The sequence below is a fragment of the Papaver somniferum genome, chromosome 10, assembly GCF_003573695.1.
Source record: "Papaver somniferum cultivar HN1 chromosome 10, ASM357369v1, whole genome shotgun sequence".
Classification (NCBI taxonomy): domain Eukaryota; kingdom Viridiplantae; phylum Streptophyta; class Magnoliopsida; order Ranunculales; family Papaveraceae; genus Papaver; species Papaver somniferum.
The window spans coordinates 134,997,167-135,019,681 of NC_039367.1; the positions used below are offsets into that span (position 1 = coordinate 134,997,167).

A 22,515-nucleotide genomic window follows, 5' to 3' on the forward strand; every position below is an offset into this window, starting at 1 on the left:
CAGTTAATGATTTTGTTAAGAAGAATTTCGTCAAATTGAGAGATGAGGATTTCAAACAGGTACTATTAACCCTAACTCACAGACTATTAATGGCTAACTGTTCTTCCAGTATTATGAATTCTTCTCGTAGTTTATTCGATCGTGGAAAATACAAATTGAAGTTTGATTCTAAATTAAGATGTCCTTATTGCATGGGTTTTCAATTTTTGGATATGTTGTATAAGGAAATTGTTCAGCAGCTTGTTTATCAAAGTGGGTATCAATCAAATGGGTTTTCTGATGATTCAATTGCTTGTATGCTAGCAAATGATGATTTATTACCACTGCTTGGTATATGTTTGACAAAATGCTTGAGTGTGAATTTATGAGAAGGTTATTTGATCGAGGAAAGCAGTTTGAAGCTATTAACAGGTTATATTTGTTCATACACCTAACTCAACTTACTTCTGCATGTGATACTTCGTCTAGTGCTTTGTATACTCGACTAATATTTGATCAAGGAAGAGATTTGGATGGGTTTATTTCAGTGGATCGATACACTGATGAATATGTGTCAAATTTTGTTCATTGGTGTCGGCTAGAATTTTTGCCGGTGAATTCAAATGTGTTTTTAATTTTTAAAGATGGTGACATTTGTTATTGTAAGAAGCTGTATCTTCGCTGTGGCTTTGGTTTTGCTCGAATCTTATTTGATCGTGGCAAAGAAATTGAACATGTTTTGAGGTTTTTTTTTATAAGGGAAATATTTCTGAATTTTGTGTTGCTTCTTGTTTATTTGTTGGTAATGGGTTGAATTTCGTGGATGGTCATGATGGCAAATCTGCTTATGAGCTTAATTTCAAACTTGGGTACCGTTGCGCAGTGGTAATTGAGTCCACGAATGTAGTTCTGTTTGTTAAATACAGTGACCACAGTGATGGTGGTAAGATGTTTGGGGGCTCGGTGTTTCGGTTGGTAAAAGAGATTAAGAATGGTGATTTCAGCCAGTTGTTTGATAAAGAATGGCAGCAATGTAGTGTTGACTGGAATGTGTTGATAGTTCAAGTGGCAAAAGGAAGCGGGTCTGAAAATATGCAGGAACGATTCGATCAAATGCTTGCTAAAGATATCAGTCGCCGTACACAACTGAAAGAGGCTTGGAAGGTAATCATTCGAGAGTACAACCTATTGCCCTTCTTAACAGGATATAAATTAACCTTGTTTACTTTCGGCTTATGGATTGTGAGACATGGTGGTGGTACTATCTGGCTCCTCATTGAGTTACCTAGATCACTTAGATCTCTATATGGTTTTGATCAGTACAAAGAAGTGAATAATTTGAAGTACAATATGGGTCCTGTAGAAGTATTTGTGATTATTTTCAGCTTATCAACAGTTAAAAATGGTTTATCTACACTTGTCAAAAGCTTACTGTTGAGTTTATTCTATGAACCATGGTGGTGTTCCAGCAGAGTGGAATCATTTAAATGGGGAAGCGGTAGCCTGAACAAGGTCGTAGAAAATGAGGCAATGGTGGGTGGTGCTCTACATAGTTCGGGCAGATTGCAAGACAAGATTGAACCAAAAGAGGTTGTGCATGCCGTTGAAAGAGCCTTGTATGCTGCGGGAATGATGGGATCATTTTTCTTCTCACTGATTATTGAATTCAATTTAGAAGTCGAAAATGATTTGTGGGTCCTAAAAGGAAAGTCCAAACTAGCTCGACTGGGCACGAGCGAACTAAGAGAGATGGTGATGATAACGCTCTTGGTTACCATTGTTATGTTATTGTCCAATCGCAGCTATCCTCATTATGTAGCTGACCAAGGAAATTATAGAAATCCATATGGTGCTGGTGTATGTGATGAGAGACGAAAAGTTTCACATTTTGCTTCAGGCCTTGCGACTTATAAAAGAGAGTTATATAATGTAATGGCTAATGATAGTGGAAAATTCCTTCGCAGTCAGTTGTGTTCTTTCATTGTTGCTCAAATGGGCATTCATATCGAAGGTGTTAGAGCTCTGTATGTTGGACAATTAGAGGTTAAGGAGGATAAGATTAAGGCATTTTTGAAATGTACCCTGATGGGTGTTTTAACCTTGACTGTTGTTCGCCAGTATTTCACTTGTCACACTCGAGTATTAGGTCTGCCATTTCCAAACAACAGTTGTTATAAAGGAGTGGAGTTCTGCAAAAGAGGTGTGGGGTTCAAGAATGCAACCACAAATGCTGATGGAATTCCTTACAAACAACTATGTGGGTTGTGGTACCAGGAAACAAAAAGTTATAAATGGACAGAACTGGTGGTAAAGAAAGTGAACTTGCTTATCGTCATTCACAAGATACTGAACTTGATGCATCATGAGTTCAAGCAAATTATTATATGCCTGGTAGGTAAGGTACAGGTTCAGAATGGTAACAAGACAAGGTGCAATGGCATAACATCTGTAAAGGTGCAAGCAATGTTAATACAGAGAATCCGAAGGAATTTTGTAGTACTTGATTCTAAACAAGTAAAAGACTATGCAGTTATGAAAAAGGGGATCAAGGTGCTACAATAGGAAAAACAAGAAGCTGCAAGTGCGATAAGGTCAATTGGCAAGCAGGGGGTTGTAACTATGCTGATTACAGTGACTAGGAAGGTCATCATGCAGCCGAATGGGGATACAGACTTGTTCAACAATCCTGCAACAACTCGACCCAAAGGAGGAGTTTTCTATGTTCGACCATTGCAGGTCAAGGAAAAGATGAGTACAACATTTCTGAACTACAATCTAATTGGTAATCACACCTTGGTTAATGCTTGTCGATGCTTATTATGTTACAGTAAGTTGCTAGGTTTCGAAATTCGACACAAATGGCATTTTAAGAAAGTGTTAGTATGTGTATGGATAGCGGAAAGGGAAATTACACCCGTAAAGACTGATGGGGTTGTTTTGCATGGTCTAAGTAAGGTTTGCATATTGCAAAAGGAGATTGAATTACAGGAGCTTGTGTACTCCGTCGCAAGAGTTTGCTCTGGTAAAAGATGGATAGGATCAATCAGCTTTTATTCAGTTATTGTGAAATGGCCATATAGCTTAATTGGTGCTTGGAGTGTTAGGAAATTATGCTTGCGTATGCGATATGAGGGTGTTGACAAGAATCTGAACATGAGAATCTGGATTCTCCATTGTCTACAACTGTACGGACAGATCCTTGTAGATAGCCAGCAACACTACAAGCTAATGAAGACCTCTGCAACCAATGGGATTTTTTCAAGTAGTTCTTACCAGGCCTACTAACTGTCTCAAAAGATCTTTCTTTTGAGCTCAAGATCCTTCTGGACTTTATTACCAAGAAGAGGACATAGATATGCTTCTTAAGGCCTCACATGGTTTTTTATTATCAGTGTGGTTCTGGTCTTGTAATGGGTCTCTCTCCAGCACTCAAGCTAATTTCACTCTTTAACTCATATCCTTGAGGACAAGGATATTTCAAGGGGTGGGTATTTGTCATGTCCCATGTAGTAGCTATGGGCACCCATTGTGTTAAGGGCACCCTTGGCTGTAGGTAGTGGTTGTAGTCTCACTTGTGTGAGTGGCACATGTCTTGTAGATGTGCCCTATTTAGTTGAGAGTCTGTAATCTTCCTTCATCATCGAATATGATTTGTGTTTTGTGTTTCTTCTTCCCTCAATTGAGGCTAATCTTTCATTTCTGCAGTGTAGATCCTGCGGATCTGAGCCTGATTATTCATTTGTAGTGTAGATCACTACATAAAATCTTAGAGGTAGGTTTTTGTTATGAAGCATGACCCTGGCCATTTCCTGAATATTCATATTCTTTCTTTCTGCAACTCCATTAGCTTGAGGAGTAATGGGTGGTGAGTATTGTTGAATAATCCCCAGTTTATCACAAAATTCAAATACTTTGGTGTCTTTGGATTAAATGCCACAGTCACTTCTAATTTTCTTTAGTTTGCGACCTTGTTCATTATGGATTCTATTAACAATAATCTTAAACTCACCAAGGGTTTCATTCTTGTGAGCAAGAAATGCTACCCAGGTGAATCTGGTGTAGTCATCTACCATAACTAAAGCATACTTCTTTCCTCCAATAGTAGATTGTTGGATTGGTCCAAAGAGATCCATATGAATTAAATCAAGTGGGGCTTTAGTGAGAATATCTCGAGATGACTTATGGTGAACTTTCGTTTGTTTACCCTTTTGACAGGCACCACATACACCATCTATCTTTGCATTGATTTTGGGAACGTCTCTAACAAGTTCTTTGTTAATGATCTTAGTTAAGATGATAATTGATGTGACCAAAACGCTCATGCCAAAGATGTGTAGATTCCACCTTAGTCAAATTGCAGCAATTACTAAACTGAGTATCGAGGAGATAACAGTTGTTTTTACCACGAGTTCCTTGAAAAATTACTTTACCAGTTTTGTCTACAATGTCACATCCATTTGCATTGAAGACAACTCTATGGCCTTTGTCACAAATTTGACTAATAGAAAGAAGATTTGCAGTCATACCTTTGACATAGACTACATCATTGATTTCTGGAACGCCGGGAAGCTTGATTGTACCCTTCTTGCTAATGTAGCAACAACTCCCATCGTCGAACGTAACTGGTCCTCCTTCAAAATCGCCTATGGAAACAAACCATAAAAGGTCACCAGTCATATGTCGGCTACAACCACTATCGAGAAACCATTGAAAAGGTGATGTTGATTTTAAAGCAAAAGCTCTCATACTAATTCTACTTTTCTGTTTAGAAATTCTTGTTAGCATTGTACTCCTTTTCAGACAAGTAAACAATTGTTCAGCTTTCTTTTGAAGATTTTTCGCAACTTTTATACTTTTCTGAAAACATGTACATGTATGTTGATCTAGATTGTGACACTACAAAAATACTGAGTTTTAGTGACGGCATATGACCGTGGCGGTTGATCAAAAATCCGTGGCAAAAGATATCTTGCCACGACTGGTGTCCCGTAACAAATACTCCAGTGGATAATACTATTTGCCACGTATGTTGCCACGGTTTCTTTCCCGTGTCTATTGGTACAAGGCCATTTGCCACGGTTACAGTCGTGACTGATTAAAAATCAGGATGCACACGTTTGTGGTAGTTTGTTATGATATATACCAGCAGGTGGCTAATGGTTCAACTACTTGCTACCGTTATGTTGTTATAGAAGGCCATTTCAGTTATAATTTGTAGTTAACAGTTTCAAATTGACCTGTAAAGGATATTTATTACACTGCAATCTTTCCAACAACATCATTTATTCATTCAAAAAAGATTTACAAGGTCTAAATTTATTACATTCAAGCAACACAGAAAATCTTAACACCGCAGAAATTCAAGTCTAGTGCTGAGTTTCCAACAAATGACATAGTTGAAGGTTAAAAATAAAATTAAAATGACAAACAGATGGATGACATAACATTCCTTCACTTGCAGATTGGTCTATCCAGGAGTTTGGATGTGTTTCCAGAAATATAACCTCTCATAAGTATGAAGTTACTTCTCCTCCCAGCAAGAGGTGACATGATATCTTCATCCAGTCTTATAATATCAGTAGGGAATGAACTGTTAAGCAACATGACACATTAGTGTTCCATAGCTTCAGAGCATGCTAAGATTTTTATAAAAGTAAAAAACTGATATATGCAAAGTGATACACTAATACTAAAAAAATCAAAAGCTCTGTGTTCATCAAAACGAAGATGTTTATAAATGAAAGTCGAGGAGCAAAAAAAACCTTACTTTGTTGCAGACTGAAGAGAAGATGGATACACGTCGACATTTTTAAGTAAAAATAGGAGAAACTCCCCTTTTTCTACCAAGCACTAGATGTATATAAATTTGAGAAGATGGACTATCTCAAACATTACTGCTGGAAACAACGACAAAACATATTAGCTAACTTTTTCAAACATAATAAAGTGTTACACTGTTTCATAGCTTCAACTGGTTTATTATGTTTTCATCGTTCTCCACATAACTTATTTTAGTTTTTTTATTCAGGAGGGTGATATAATTGATTACGGTGTGTACATGTTTACCCCATATATTTTAAGGCTATGTCCTGGATGCTCTTTCCAACCGACGAGATAGAGGTGGGTAATCCCAGGTTCTTGTCAAGTGCAGTGGTTGAGGATTCAATCTTGTAGTAGTTTTGTAGGATGTTTATACAACACAAAACATCCTAAGTTATAGTCCAGCAAGCTTCTTTCTTTATACTTTTTTATTGGTTGTGTCAACAGGTTCATGAGGCAGGGAAGTGCTTAAAGTTCAATGATACACTAGATAGAAGGGAAAAACAAAACATAAGCCAACATACCAAAAATGAAAACAATTTTAAATACAACAGTTCATCTCATTTCATAAGGATACAAGATAAACTAAGTCATTAGTACCTGGGGCTGACGATCATCTCCAGTAACAATATTGAATGAGTACAGTAGGAGATGGGTGACTGCAAAAGAAATTTCTCTCAAATTACATACTATACATCTAGCAGAGTCTAGAAACATAATACAATAAAGTGATACTTACAGCAGTAACTCAACAAGTCGGCGACATGCACCAACCTCAATAACAACTTGGTTTCATTTGTACCGTCAGATAAGAAAGGGCCCAACACGAGTCTGTAAGTACTTCTTCATCAGTGGAGTTAATAAGACGCTTAATAGAAGGGAGTGCAGGCTTTGTCTGTACAAGGAATTGACCAACAAAGAAAATTTAGTTTCTATTAGGGATGCCAAGCAGGACACCGTAAACCACCCTAACAGTAGTTGTAACTGGCGACTGTGGCTTGCCCCGACAAAAATTAGATAAAATCCAGGTAGAATTTATCAGCATAGAAAGTTTGGCATGCTCATTTAATTGATTTAACAAAGGAATCAAGGCCCCGTGGCTAAGAACAAGATCTCGGCATTTAAGTGAATCGCCGGAAACATTTCTAAGTGCCCATACAGCCTAGACTTTTTTTTTTAAAGAAACACGAAATTGTTAGTCTTAAGCCCCATTTGCTTACACATGGAAAGTAGCTTCACCTCATCCCATCCTTTAAATTAGAAAAATCAAGCCAAGTTATACAAATAAGAAATAATATTAAAGAAACTCCACTCATTATGTCTTTATTATCAAGTTACCTGGTCTCGAACATCATCACTGGGGGAACTGAGAAGCGCCAAAAAGATTGGGATAGCTCCCTGCTCAATGATCACTTAGGTTTTCTCTGAGGTTCCAGAAGCAATGTTCATTAGAGCCAGAGCCACGTCAAACTGTTCAAAAATCAAAATCATGATAAATCAGTGCATACAAAAGAAGGAGAAAGCTAAAATGTTTCACTAAATCGTTATTTACTTAATTAATTGTATTCAAATATAAAGAAGGGGAAAACCTAACTCAATTTCAGAGCAAGTATCTATCCACTTGAAGTTGTGGAAAGTCCTCCCTCTGAAGAAACTGAACAAAACGAGGAACTACACCTGACTGGATCAATTCATCAATCAAAAGTCTTGGGTTTATCCATAAATAATACGAGGTTATTAAAGGAATACAGAAATTCAGATCAATCATAGAAAATGGAAAGATATAATCCTCTTGATAAGAAGAGCTCTAAAGCTGATCAAAAAAAGATAAGAAGAGCTCTAAAATATATATACCCAAAATTTAAGCCTTGTATAAAAGCTACAGCTGCCTAAGAAACTTACGAAAGTAAAGACTGTATTGCCAGAAGCCCAGAACATTCTTATAGTTCGCACGAAGTTACTTCAAAGATAAAGCTTTAATCTGAATATGATGCAACACTGCAGTTTCATCAACTTCACGGAACAAAAATATTTTATATTAACCTCAGGAGATTCCAATTTGGTTACACAGTATAGCTGTGTCTATATTCTATCAATATGAAACAAAATCAAAATAACACAACAAACAAGATCATTGATATTACATAAACCATAACAGTAGGTCAATAATCCATGAATACATAATGCAGATGTATAATAACATAAACGAAAACCAAAACCAATACCAATTTTAATAGTCCTTCTAGATAACTCCATCCTACCAATCTTTAGGATGTTCATCTTTTTCTGATGAAGTTTAAAAACCACCACCACCACTTCTATCGATCTTATTCTCTCATATTTTTCCTTTTCCTCTTCTTCCGTATATAATCATCAATTCATGCAATTACGAAATCCATGTCCATAAATGAGGAAAAATCAAACTAAGATAGGTTAAATTTCAAAATTGAATTACAAAATCATAATGAACAAGAAATATAACAGCCAGACTCAGACATAAATTAGAAGAATTTTAGATTTATAAGAGAAGGAAACAAATTAGGAGATATCCCTTACCCTATGAAATTTTAGTATCTAGGGTTTGTAACAGGACTAATCATCATCCAGGTTTCGCTGAAGAAGAAGAACAAGAAAAAAGAATCAGGAGAAAACTCAAAACAATTGGTTCGGTTTTGATTTAATTTTGATGGTATTTAGGGTTTAGTTGGTTAACACGATTTAGGATTTTTAAAGCGAATGATTGATAGAAGGTAGGAATGATTCTCTCGTAGGGTTGGAACAATCGAGTAGGAGATGAATAATTGAAGTTTAAAATTAGGTATTTTCTTCCCATGGGAAAGGAGAGACACAATTTTTTTGTTTTTTATGGTGGTTGGACGATAGTAACGACAGCTAGGAGGAAAAGAAGAAGGAGAAGTGGTAGGTTATGTTATTTCATTTTTCAGTTAAGAACGTGCGTCGAATTCTCATTCGGCGGGGATTTTTGCTTATGACATGGGCAGTTTCTTTCTAATATAGCCACGACCAGCCGTTGCAAAAGCCCACCAGTTCTCACGGCCTCCTATGTCGTGACTAAAAAGCTATGATACCTCCGGAGCATCCAAATATGAGTCTACTGCCAGCCCGATGCAAATACTCTACGAGTCGTGGCAAATAAGTGATCAACTACCACGTTCCAGGCTAAGTCGTGGATAAATATCATCAATAGCCACGAGTAGTATGAAACTGTGGCAAAAAGTCGATATTTTTGTAGTGTGAGTCTTACAAAACATACAAGGGTTAACATCAATAATCTTATTTAAGAAGTTCTTCCTTCTATCAAGCTTTCCAAAGTATATACTTTGTTTAACACTTCACATGAGATGGGTTAAAGCTACCAGTAAAATATCATCTATCATTTACATGCACGGCTTCAGAGAAGAAAATTTCTCTGCAGATTCAACAGCTAAAAGAGGTGCTAATTTGGCAGCTGGTGAAAGGCAAGTTGTCATGGGGAGACCTTCCTTCCTAACCAGAATTGAACTACCAGGAGTGGAATACTACAGGTTCTGCTAAGAATAAGGAATTCTTTTAAAAAATTTATCACTGAAGCAAATGTAGTTTCTCAGTTTCTTTTCTCTTTTCCTAGTTTGGGCTTGAAAATGGGCTGATGCAAATGTAGTTTCCAGTTCTTTCTCTTTTTTTATTTAGATCTTGTAATGGGTTACCTATATGGAAGAAAATATCTTGTAATCCCTCCTTTTATTATTAATGAAATATGATTCAGAAAAAAATAAAATAACACTTGACTTCAAATCCTTATGCTTTGCAATTTCTGCAGCAAGATCACGATTGATCCGGATTTTTTATTCAACTTCCTTTGGAGAATGACAAGGTTTTTAGAACATTCTCTAAGATTGTGATGAATTCCTGGTGAAGCGTTTATAGAGACTTTACTGTCCATCTAATCAGATTGCTTACAAACACAGACTGATAAGGTCTTTAACGTGTTTGCCTGCTCTGATACCAATTGAAAATGCGGGGGTCTAACAACCTCACCCAATATTTCGATTAGCAATATATATGGACTAAGTCCAATATACTTTCTATAGAATCAACTGGATAGTCAGACTCAATCTAGAGAAAAGTATATCGAGGAGTTAATATCTCTCTTACTTGATTTGATCTTTACTCAAGCAAATAGGAATTTGCGAGTCTTTATCAAATACAAGGATGATAAACTTGGACGACACTAAAGACCAATGTCCAAGGATCAATCAATTTCCAATCGACAACCAAAGGTTGGATTTCACTATTGATAGATACAACGCACAACCTGTGATATTTCAATCATATAACAAAATATAATGCGGAATAGAAATAACACAGACACCAGAAGTTTTGTTAACGAGGAAACCGCAAATGCAGAAAAACCTCGGGACCTAATCCAGATTGAACGTCACACTGTATTAAGACGCTACAGACACTAGCCTACTACAAACTAACTTCGGTTTGGACTGTAGTTAAATCCTAATCAATCTCACACTGATTCAAGGTACAGTTGCGCTCCTTACGTCTCTGATCCCAGCAGGATACTACGCACTTGATTCCCTTAGCTGATCTCACCCACAACTAAGAGTTGATACGACCCAAAGTCGAAGACTTTAATAAACAAATCTGTATCACACAGAAAAGTCTACGAAGATAGATAAATTTGTCTCCCACAGATAAACCTAAAAATTTTGTTCTGTCTTTTGATAAAAATCAAGGTGAACAAGAACCAATTGATAAACCGGACTTATATTCCCGAAGAACAGCCTAGTATTATCAATCACCTCACAATAATCTAAATCGTATGGTAGCGAAACTATATATTGCGAAATCACAAACGATGAGACGAATATGTTTGTGATTTCTTTTTATCTTGCCCTATCGGAGATATAGTCTCAAGTCAATTATTCCAATTGAACTCGTATGATAGAAAATGGCAAAATCAGATCGCTCAACTACAAGAGAAGTAGTTTCGTCTGGCTTCACAATCCCAATGAAGTCTTTCAGTCGTTAATCGACAGGGTCTCGAGAAGAAACCTACGATTAAAGGAGAATCAACTCTAGCAAACCAACTAGTATCACATAGGAGGTGTGGGGATTAGTTTTGCACAGTTGTTAGACGTCTCCTTATATAGTTTTCAAATCAGGGTTTGCAATCCAAGTTACCTTGGTAACAAAGCATTCAATATTCACCGTCAGATGAAAAACCTGATTTATCCAAGCTAATATCTTTCAACCGTTAGATCGAAACTGAGCTTGTCACACACAAATGAAATATATTCATTTAGGTTTGAGTAACCGTACCTAAACGTGTACATTGGTTGGTTCACAAATGGTTTACCAATGGTTAGCCATATGAGTGCTTTCATATCAATTGTATTCATCTTTCTCATAACTAGTTCAAATGACTCATAAGAACTAGTTCAAGAGTTGTTCAATTGCTTAGGTCTTTATACATAGACACAATTGAAACAAAATCGGTTTGATTCATTTGAATCAATTCATGAACAATATACCCACGGTTTGCAAAGATTGCATTCCTTATAATTTATTGTTTTAAGTCCATGAACTACCGATTTGAGAGATAACCAGCTTGGGTACGCGTACGGGTATGCGTATCTTAGCTACCGGATTTTGAGTTGGTTTTAGTTTCCAAACTCAGCAGACTTTTTCGGGTGAAAAAGTTCCGTAAGGTGACTGGGTTTTGAGTTTGTAAACTTCAAACCCAGCAGAATTTCACGGACGTGAACTTCCGCCAGTATGCGTACGGGTACGCATACCCAACCTGTCTCCTTAACCAATACCGCATGCACACATACGCGCGCACTTGGTTTCCGGCACATGGATTTATACACAAATGTGCGAACACACTAAGTGCTTACATATTCTAAACTCTACATTTCAATCATTGAAACATTCTTCTATAATGTTATAACAGTCGTTAGACATAAAGAATCGACTATCGTCATCAAAGATATTTTCAAGATTGGAACATCATCATGACTTTCGTCACGGGTAAAGATGAAGATGGTTAAAGCAAAATATTACCAATACGTATTTCGAGAAAAAGATAGGCGAGTAAACTCGGCTCGAAATAGCAAGTGTGTATGTATGAAAACTGTCATACTTATACGAATGTTGTCTCAAGAGTAGGAGATAGAGTAGATAGAATTTTGAGTGACAATATGAGTTCAAGTCTCCGCATACCTTTTAGTCGGATGAAGTTCCACCGGTTCCTTGAGTAGTTCTTCGTCTTTGCAAGATAATCGCCATGGAGTCTGGAGCTCAACTATTCCTAACTATCCTAGACCGAGACTTAGTCATAAGTATACTAGAAATCAAAACATATAGTTTTGATCACTAATATTGACAAACATGCTTGATATAGCAATGCATGTGAAATATTCATATACTGAAGAATACCACCAAATGATAGTTGCCGATCTATACGACTATATGATCAAATCTATCAAAGATAAATCTAATCTAAGTCGGATCCCAACTGATCAAGATGTGTGCACAAATCACGAGATACGAAAACCAATAAGAAAAATCTTCTTGTCTTCAAATCTTCAATTGCCAATACAAACTTGAATCCATTTATGATCGATCACATACAGAATGGAGTCTATTAATAATGGATGATCATAAGTTGTCTTTAGATCTAAAAACAATTCTAAAGATCCCGTCAATACTTTGATCTAGTTGGAGTGACCCTTATGTCAGAAGAGAAGGCTCTTAAGAATAATCAAACTAGGTGCAATCAAAGTTTCAACAACCGTTAGTCAATCAAATCAATAATGGAAAACTAAAATAACAATGCAATTATCTAGTTTCCCTCCAACGGTACCCATAGAGCTTCTTGATCCCATAAAAGTCTTTAAACTAGAAGTCGTAATAGATTTCGCCTAATTAGGGTACTTTCCTCTCTGGATAGACGGCTTCACCAGAAACAACACGAATGAAATTTTCCTGGATCTTAGGATAGTTTGCAACAAATGAAAACTCAACTATTTATAGACCAAGGTTGTTTATACAACAAGGAAATTCAAAACCGAAAATATTCTCAAGATATGCAATAGGTACTTAAGGTTTTCATATTTCCAAATAATATCCAACCTGTAATCCCGAAATCTCTCATTAGAAAATATCTAATATTAGTTTAACACTTAACAAATATAACTTTCCAAGAGATATGTTTTGATTGCTGGAAAATCAAAAACATATAATCGAAAATCTTATTTAAAATATTCTCAATACTTCGGTGTGAGATCACCTTGAGTATCAAAGAATATCTTTGAATAATTAAAAATAAGAATTATATACATGTTCAAATTATGTCGACATATGAAACTTTCCTATTTAGTAAACCCTAATTCCAAACTCACACAGAACTGTAAGTAATATGTGAATGTTGGATACCATGGCTCCTAGCATGGGTTAAGATCGGTTCTACCAAGTCTCCAAAGATAGGTAGGGATCGGTTATACCATGAATCCCAACAATAGGTAGGATTGGTTCTACCATGACTCCAAATATAGGTAAGGATCGGTCCTTCCAAGAGTCCCAACAAAATCTAGGGTCGGTTCTACTATGTATCCCAATATAGGTAAGGATCGGTTCTACCAAGACTCTCAACATAAGTTAAAATCGGCTCTACCGTGTATCCCAAAGTAGGTAAAGATCGGTTCTACCATAACTCTTAATGTAAGTTAAGATCGGTTCTACCAAATTTCTTACATAGATTCGAATTGGTCACCCGATAAATCTTCATTGAAAATCGGACCAAAACACCTATTGATTTCTTTTCGATTACGAAACAAGTTTCGTATATGTACTTCTTTAAACATATGTAATCAAACATAGTTTCCTAGAATGATATCACACATATATCCAATACATAATCAGGTAACAAGTTTCATAGATTATGTTGATGTCGCATTTACGAAGTTCAAAAGATAAACGTTATACTTCGTAATCAAATATTCTTCCCTAACACTTTGATCATAATAAAATGACCAAATCTAATACTAGAGTATTAAATATAACCCCGCAGGTTATGTTTTTAATTTTAAATGACCTGAAAGTAACGACAGAAATGGAAACAAGTCAAAAGGATGATGTCTTCATTGTAGTCGATACGTCTTCACGATTTTCAGGTCTTCAAGGTAATACTTGTATGTCTCAACATTCCTAGAATTTCTAGTTTAACCTAAACGAAGTTGACTCTAGTACATTTAATCAAGCGACTCTAGTTGAGTTTTGATACTAAAATATGACAACCAAACTTGACATACCAACGCTTGGTGGGTTCAACCGAGCAATGCTATAACAATATATGTTCTGATTGGATATCTGCTAGCCTATCTTTAGGGGAATAAATTTATTGTTATTCAAATGCTTCAACAATGACATTTATTTTTTAATATTTGTAGGACTCTATGTCGTTGAAACTAGGAATCAAGCGTATGAAGATAGAGTTAAGAGATTGTTATGTCATTTAATATCTTGGTATCTTAATTTTGGTGTTCTCATATATATGTAAAGAGTTTTATCACTAAAATTAACAAAGTGGGAGATTGTTAGAGCATTGTTCGGTTGAATTCACCAAGTGTTGGTATGTCAAGTTTGGTTGTCGTATAGTTCCAAAACTCGAAACTGCTTGATTTGGTTACTAGAGTCAATTTCGTTAGGTTATACTGGGAATAATATAAATATTGAGACTCGCTCGTGTTACTCTAAAAAACCTATCGACGTATCGACATCAACAAACTCATCATCCTTTTATTTTAGCTTAGTAGCACAAATTTGACTTGTTCCATTTCTATCTACGTTTCTTTCAAGTTGTTTATGTTGAAAACATAACATACGAAGTTTTTTTACGTGTCTCTAGTATTGTTAAATTCATCATTTAATTATGGAAAAAGTGTTAAGGAATTATATACTAGTTGTCTCATATAACTTCAGTATATGGAATTGCGAAGAGGGAGATTGTTCGAGGGTTATCCAGTGGTGTTTGATACCCAACTACTATACTATAATTTTAATCTCAGACTTGATTTTAGTAGACTAAAAATTAAGATATAGTTTTCTACATCTACAACAAGCTTGAGATAGCAAAACTTACTAGTTCGACCGAGAGATGCTCTAACAATTTCAGTCACCATTTTTGATACATACCAAGGTGGAGTAGCAGGATATCTAACGAATCGAAGGAGATTTTCTGAATCAGTTTCGAAAATCACTTTAGGCCATTGCCTTTCCGTCGTCGTTCTGGATGCCAACATCATTGCTCAGGTTTCAGCTATTAGAGTAGTCGTAATCCTCGAAGGTTGTGCAAGTGTCATCGCAGTTCTTATTTATGAGTCTCTGTAGATAAAAACTTTACCCGCAATACCCGGATGACCTCTGGCGTCCATCCGTGTTGATTATTATCCAATCCGTACCAAGGGAGGACCAACCGAAAAAGATGGTCGACGTTATTTTGTTGTCATCTGATGGATTATAGGAAGGTGCATCGCCTGGTAAAATCTAAGGTAGTGATTCATGTACCCAAGAGAACTCTTGTTGTCGTTTTCAAGACCAAGTTAAAACGTCCCCGGTGTTATTTGATTTTTGATACATTTGTATCTTCCTCCCTTCGGGAACTAGTGATCCTCAAAACGAATTGACGATATAATTGTAACTTATGAGGGATTACTGATTTAAGGCAGTATTCCTATAGAAGGAAATTATATTCTTAAGAGGTTTGAGAAACCAAACCAAAGTAAGAAAGTATACCTAGATAAGGAAATACTTCCTAGGCAAGGTAACATTCCTAAATAAGGAAATATACCTAGAAAAGGAATTATTCCTAGATAAGGAAATAGATTCCTAGAAGGTTTGGGAAACCGTTAAAGCTATAAATAGATATATTTAGCTCATAGCTAAGGACATCTAGAGTGTGGTCTGTGATACAGACACACCTAGACAAGGAAGGAGGTTTGTGACACAAATCACCTAGAGATATGTTTGTGAGACAATTATTATTGTAAATGCAAGCTTAGTAAACAATTTAAGGTTATTTACCTAAAGCGTAAAAAATAGAGCATTGTAATCGTTTTCTTGTTCATAATCTAGAAAAGATATATTTTTTCGAATTCTTGTGTCTTCTGTTTTCTAGTTTTCGTCTATTATTATCCTGAATTCCGCCTCTGTAATAATAGTCACCAAGGTACAGAGATCAATACGTATCAAGTTGGCATCGGAGAAAGGTTAGTTTATAGGGTAGATCCCAGTGGTTTATGGTCAGGTTTCTCTACATTAGCTTGGTGAGGTACTCGAGAAGCTAGAAGACGTTAGAAGAACAAGGGAACCAAAGATGGGAAAGTCAGTTGATGATCCTAAGCAAAGCGACCACAAACTACGGAAGAAAAAGTGGCTGCGCTACAAACAAACATGAAGTCTCACACACCCAAGACGAAGGCGAAGAAAAAGACTACGTCTTCATCCGGTGTTTTTGAAGAAAAGAACGAGAAAGAAGAAGAAGAGCCACTCGAAGAAGATTGTGTTAATTATGGAGCGATGAGTTACTAAGACAAGACGAGAAGATATGGACGTTTTTCAAATTAGACGTCAAGGTCAAGTTTCCAATAAAGAAAGATGGTTCAGCAGGGTGAAAGGAACTCTCGAGTTCACTAACCTCCAAATCTAACTTTTACAGGAGTTCAAGTTCTTGAAGGAGGCATGTTTGTACCCTATTAAAATAGTGTACGTGCGAACCGTACAAGCTATTTGATATTGCCAACCCGTGGGTTTATTGAGGAAACCCACAGGGCTTATTGAGGAAGCCCAGAGCGGACTTATTGAGGAAGTCCGGAGGTTTATTGAGGAAACCAACCCATGGGTTTATTGAGGACAAACATTGGGTAGAATTTATTTTGGGTACAAACATTGGCGCCGACTAAGGGGATTCGAGTGAAAGAATCGTGTTTTATCATTGAGAGAGGTGCGGAAGAGATCTGCACGAAATTCCATGCAAAAATCAGCTGCAAAAGAGAAAGAAAAAAAAATTAGGGTTCCTACGTAACTGTTGCAAAGAATAAAACCGTTGCGAAACAGTTGAAGAAGCAGTAGCAGAAGTGTTACAAAATCCAGAAATAGTAACACAAATAATTGTTACAGAAAGCGTCGCTGTTATCTTCATCCAGCCTCAGGTGCAGCTCCAGATCCAGCAACTCGGATCCGTTGGATTCAAAGGATCTGATCCGTACGCTATCAAGCAACACATCAAGCTTTCGATGCACCAAACCGGTTCAGAAAGCTTTAACCTATCAAATCTAGACACGTGTCAAAAGTTCCAGATTGACCAACCAAACTCGGTTTAGACCGTTCGGGTCGACCAGTTGCCGCATCAGCGACAGGATCCACTCAGCGACCAACACGTCAGCATCACATCTGTCGCCACGTCAGCACCATCTGTACAATAACCGTATAACACGTCAGCGACAGATGATGCCACGTCAACAAGACGCCACATCATCACCTTCGTATCATACAATATCATCGCTGACTGTAATGCCACGTCAGCATCCAGACATCATCCACGTCATTGTCCAGCATGGCTGCCACGTCAATAAGATTCAGAAATGTTTCCTCTTGTGATGCCACGTCATCACAGTCACGATGACACGTTAGCGGAGCGTCCTAGTCAGCATAGTGTGCCACGCTTCCTTTCAAGAAAAGGAAGAAAAATATGCGCGAGTTAGGATTGGAACGCGTGACCACGCACTCGTGTTCTACACTCTTGACCAACTGTGCGAACCATCATTTGTGCAATGAAACATGACTCAATAACCTTTAGTTGTTCTTGACGTGTGCTTCGTGCAAATATTGTTTCATCAATAACTTCCTCATTTTATGTCTGAATTGGGTGATTTTTGGCTCGTTCGAATCGTCTTTCGATTCACTACAGCATCGAAGCAAAAATGTCTGTGTTCGAGAAACTTTTATGTGCACTTGTGGCAACAACATGATCGAGTTCGAGGTTCGTGGATAGCGACATAATCGATTCGAGGTTCGTGATCAACGACATGATCGAGTACGAGATGAGGATTTCCTACACCCTTCAATATTTATCCTTGCATCACATCGCAAGCACCTAAAGCCGCACCTTGCACGTGAGCGCATAAGTCTTGTTCTTATCGCAAGCATAAAATCTCGCTTTGCACGCGAGTATGAAAGACTTGCACCTTGGAAAGCATAAAGTCTCGTCTCAACCACGAGCCCAATGCCCGATATTGGTCCAAAGACTCGTACTTAACATAAGAAACTGCCAGCCTGCCCGAGCAGCGAACGCTTCAGCCTTGTTATGTTGCGAGCAAAAATCCTTTCCCCAGCCGCAAGCACACAATACATTCCTTTCAAGACTCAACTAGCTCTCGAGCATCACAAGTCCACCACGTGGAAAAAAAGTCTCGTCTAGCACGTGAGAAAATTTTATTGCAGGTTATTACAGTTGGGGGCGTCTTTGTAATGTCTCTACTCACGCTTGAGGGAAATTCCAAAAGGAAAAATCACGATGGAACCAGAAATGAGATGGCAACGAAAAAGATACCTGATCATAAGCCCAAAGCCACCTAGAAAGTGAGGAACGGATATAATAGATCTAGTTCCTGCTTCACATGGGGGCGTCTTTTCTATTTGGGAATATCTCTACAGATATTGGGGGCGGCTAAAGTGACCCCGAGCATGCAATCAAAAGCAACTTTTTTAAAGAAGTCGAACAATAAAAGACATCTTTTTCAGTATTATGGAAAGTAATGGGGGCGGCTAAGGTTGAAAGAGCGAACGCCTGGGGAGGAAATAGTTGCAATGTTTTTCTAGAAAAGAGAAAAACAAAGACGAAGTGTTTTGACAGAAGTACTTCAAGAATAAGAGTAAAATGTTTCAATAAAAGATGAAGCAAAAGGAACTATATGACAAAAAGCTATAGCCGGTAAACCTGTACACTGGAGATTTTCGTACAATCGTTATTCGCAGGCACAAGAGGTTTGAATCAGCAAATTCTATGCCAGTACGAGAACATGTAGGCAATCATTGTGCCTAACAAGTTATGAGAGCAGCCTGCATTCGAGTGAGTTATGGAAATATCTTACCAAAGAGATGGAGCAAAATGTTCCAAAGCAAGACAGAAGTAGCTAGGCAATTAACGTGCCTGGTTAGCTACTGGTGGTACCTGCATTCTAACAAGTGGAAAACAAATAAATAGAATGCTATTCTATGAAAGAGAAACATCAAAGTGGCTGGTCACTAACTCCAGGTCAAAACAAGGAAGTGCTAACGGAGAGCACATCTATACGTCAAGCCTCACATGCCGGTACGTGCGTAAATTTATATAAGTTTTTTTTAGTACATTATTGGTACTTTGAACGTGTTTCCAGTGTGCTAGGTACCTGCAATATGAGGGTGCGTGGAAATTTTAAAGTATAATTGCTATACTTAGTAATGTTGACATAAACCCGGGGCACTCCAACAAGTTAGCAACGCTAAATTCGCGGCAAGATGATCGTAAAAGTAACGGGGTCATCGTAGGCACACTGCGGCGGACAGTCGGGACTCAAATATTTAAACCATTTTATATTTTCAAATAATTATGGACCAAACAGGAAACGCCTTTTCCCACTGGACCAAATAGTCTTGGGACCACCTAAAAAAGGACCAAACGATAATTTCCCCTTAAAATATCCCAAATGCCCTTTTCTCTCTCTTGTTTTCTCTCATTCATTCACGTGATATACTAGGAGACAGCATGATTTTTAGTCATAATGATTTAAATAAATACTACAAACTATGATAATACTTATTGAGAGAGGATCCATAGACACTTTTATAGATGCACTATCATACATGATTTGCGCCATTTTCTTCACAAAACCCAAACTACAATGATTTTAAATCTAATATTTTGATGATATGTTCCTCTTATAAGACTCTACATACCTACCAAAAATTATCATGATCCAAGATACCAAAACTCACGATCTATCAATCTTAATTTCAACCGTTAACTTCGAACGACTGGTATTCAAAAGGGTAGATAATAGTGATCATTTTTGGTAGGAATGTAGAGTCTTATAAGAGGAACGTATCATCAAAATAATAGATTTAAAATCATTACCGTTTGGGTTTTGTAGAGAAAATGACACCAATCATGTATGATAGTGCGCATCTAAGAGTGTCCACGGATCCTCATACTTATTTTGACCATGAGAACTTGTGGCTATGAAAATCTTTGATATTTGTCATCAAAATAGTTATAAATTAACTCGGTTAAACTTTTAATCGAGGGAGATAGTAATTTCTGATAAAAATGCCACGTAAATTTATTTATTTTTTGCCCTAAAATATATTTTAGTCGATTCCCAAATATTTGTGGACTTTGATACTGTTTTGTGTTGTTAAACCATTATGCTGAATCTTCATCGATATTTGCAACCATATTTGGATGAAGATATAACACCACTCTCCACGTTTTCAATATTCAATATTTGCAACACCAAATCGGGAGTTGAGAAGCTGGAGGTTAATCATGATAATAAAGAAGGATTTGGTAATAGTGATGGGTCAATAATTGAAGGTTTAGATGACGATGCTCAATCGTGTTGTTGTGGAGAAAAACACAATCAGGATCAAGAAGATAAAAAAAAAATAGTATATGCAGAAGAAAAAGGAAATCACCCAAAAAGTCAAGGAGGTTTATGAAAAGACTGAGGTTTCAGTGTCAGTATAGCTTTGAAAAGGAATGTGATTCCAAACTAGATTGTTGTCCTATTTGCAAGGATGCAAATAATGGAAGTTTTTGCGAGTCTACATGTCCTAATTAGGTCAATTATGAGCTTTAAATTACCATTTTTTTCAATAAAATTAAAATTAGGCATATGATTGAAGCGAAAAGTTTTGGTGATTCATTTTTGGATAGATCTCACTGTATGTATTTAATTTTGTTTTTCAGCGAGTCAAATAAAAATGATTTTTTTTTTGTATTTTTGGCATAATACTCTTTGTTCTTGCAAGTTGATAAAAGATAGTTAATTTATTTCAAGGTAGAAATAAGGGTTTTACATGTTGTAACCGCAAATGTTCTAATATTTGTTCTTTGTAGGTTGATGGGGGTAATTTGATATTAAAAAAATATGAATCAAATTTATTTATTTTTTGAACAGAAAATATGAGTTTTACGTAGTTGTAGCATTTAATTGGTAATGATTTTTTTGTTAGTATATATTTTTTTTAATTGGTGAAGAACTAATTATGAGGATTATCAATGCATATATCCATAATTGAAGGAGGTTACAAATCTTACATTCGTCGGATGTCTTTGTCTGGGATGAGACTGAGATGGTAAGATGCAACTTTTGTCTCTCAAAATGTTATCCGACCGTCCAAGGCTAGAAAACCTCTTCTGTTTTGAACTGTAGATAGTTGTACTATCTTCTTCTTTTTTATCATCTCTCTCTACTAGTTTCACTCAATTCTTAGCATAAACGAAAAACCAAACTTATAATTAAATATCTCTCAAAATATAAGTTGAAAAATTAATAAACTTTGTATATTCGGAAACTCGACGAGATCTACACAAACAATTCCCATGGTACTATGTTTCGAAATTTTAATTCTTTTTCAAGATAGTGGCAGTTCATACTCAAGAATGAAAACTATTTTAGAGCATGATAGTTCATTCTAGTTCTTGTAGTTCATTTTGTAGAATAAACTCGTAGTAATAGTTTGTTTTGAAGAATGAAGTTGCTAGTTCATTATTGTAGTTCGTATTGTAGAATAAACTCGTGATAAGTGTTCATATTATAGAATGAACTCATAACGATAGTTCATATTATAGGAATGGTATCATTTTGTAAAATGAACTCATAATGGTAGTTCATATTATATAATGAACTGGTAATAGGTGTTCATTATGGTAGTTCATATTGAAAAATAAAGTCGTAAATAGTAGTTCATATTGTGAAATGAACTCGTGATATATATTCATATCGTAGAATGAACTCTTAATGGTATTTCATATGGAAAAATAAATTCGTAATAGTAGTTCATTTTGTAGAATGAACTTGTATGGTAGTTCACTCTGTAAAATGAACTAACTAGTATGGTAGTTTATTCAAGTAGTACTCCATTTTGTAGAATGAACTCGTATAGCAGTCATAGGATAATATAGAAATTAAAAGCCTCGAAATATAGAAACAAGGTACTCGTTGGAAAGGTCTCATCGAGAGCTTTTCGAATATATAAAATTTATTATTTTTTGACTTATGATTCAAAAGATATTTAAGTTTTAACCTTTTTTATTTATTTTTGTGAAGAAAGAGAAAAGAAAAAAAATGTATTTCTGACATTGTTTCAAAATTGATAACGCCATCCACATGGGTATTATTAGAACCCACAATTGGGGGATACCATCACAAATTGGGGAATACTCATGATTATTTGGGACTAGAATTTAGCTAAGAGGGGATTTCTTCTAATGATGAAATGTCAATACCGCTCTTACCCTAATAAAAACTAAAAAGAAAACTAAATCACTTGCTATCCTCCTTCATTCTTTAAATGCCAAACTGCAACTCTCTTCCTTTTTGAAGATGAACATACATAGGCTGTTGGGATTCATAGAAAAAAAGGTACGGATCAAAATTT

The 22,515-nt window shown here is 36.3% G+C and overlaps 1 long non-coding RNA gene across 19 annotated transcripts; it reads right to left on the reverse strand.

Moving 5' to 3' along the window:
- Positions 1 to 5,243: 5,243 nt before the first annotated feature.
- LOC113315032 lies at positions 5,244 to 8,681 on the reverse strand. 19 transcript variants are annotated; one of them, XR_003342699.1, is made up of 7 exons: positions 8,025 to 8,681; positions 7,702 to 7,780; positions 7,138 to 7,480; positions 6,539 to 6,694; positions 6,400 to 6,458; positions 5,747 to 5,873; positions 5,244 to 5,569 (listed from the first exon to the last, which is right to left on the reverse strand). It is a non-coding gene; the product is annotated as an uncharacterized LOC113315032 (long non-coding RNA). The 19 variants fall into 19 exon arrangements; XR_003342698.1 differs by having other exon boundaries at positions 7,138 to 7,476; positions 7,702 to 7,812; XR_003342691.1 differs by having other exon boundaries at positions 7,702 to 7,812.
- Between the last annotated feature and the right edge of the window lie 13,834 nt (positions 8,682 to 22,515).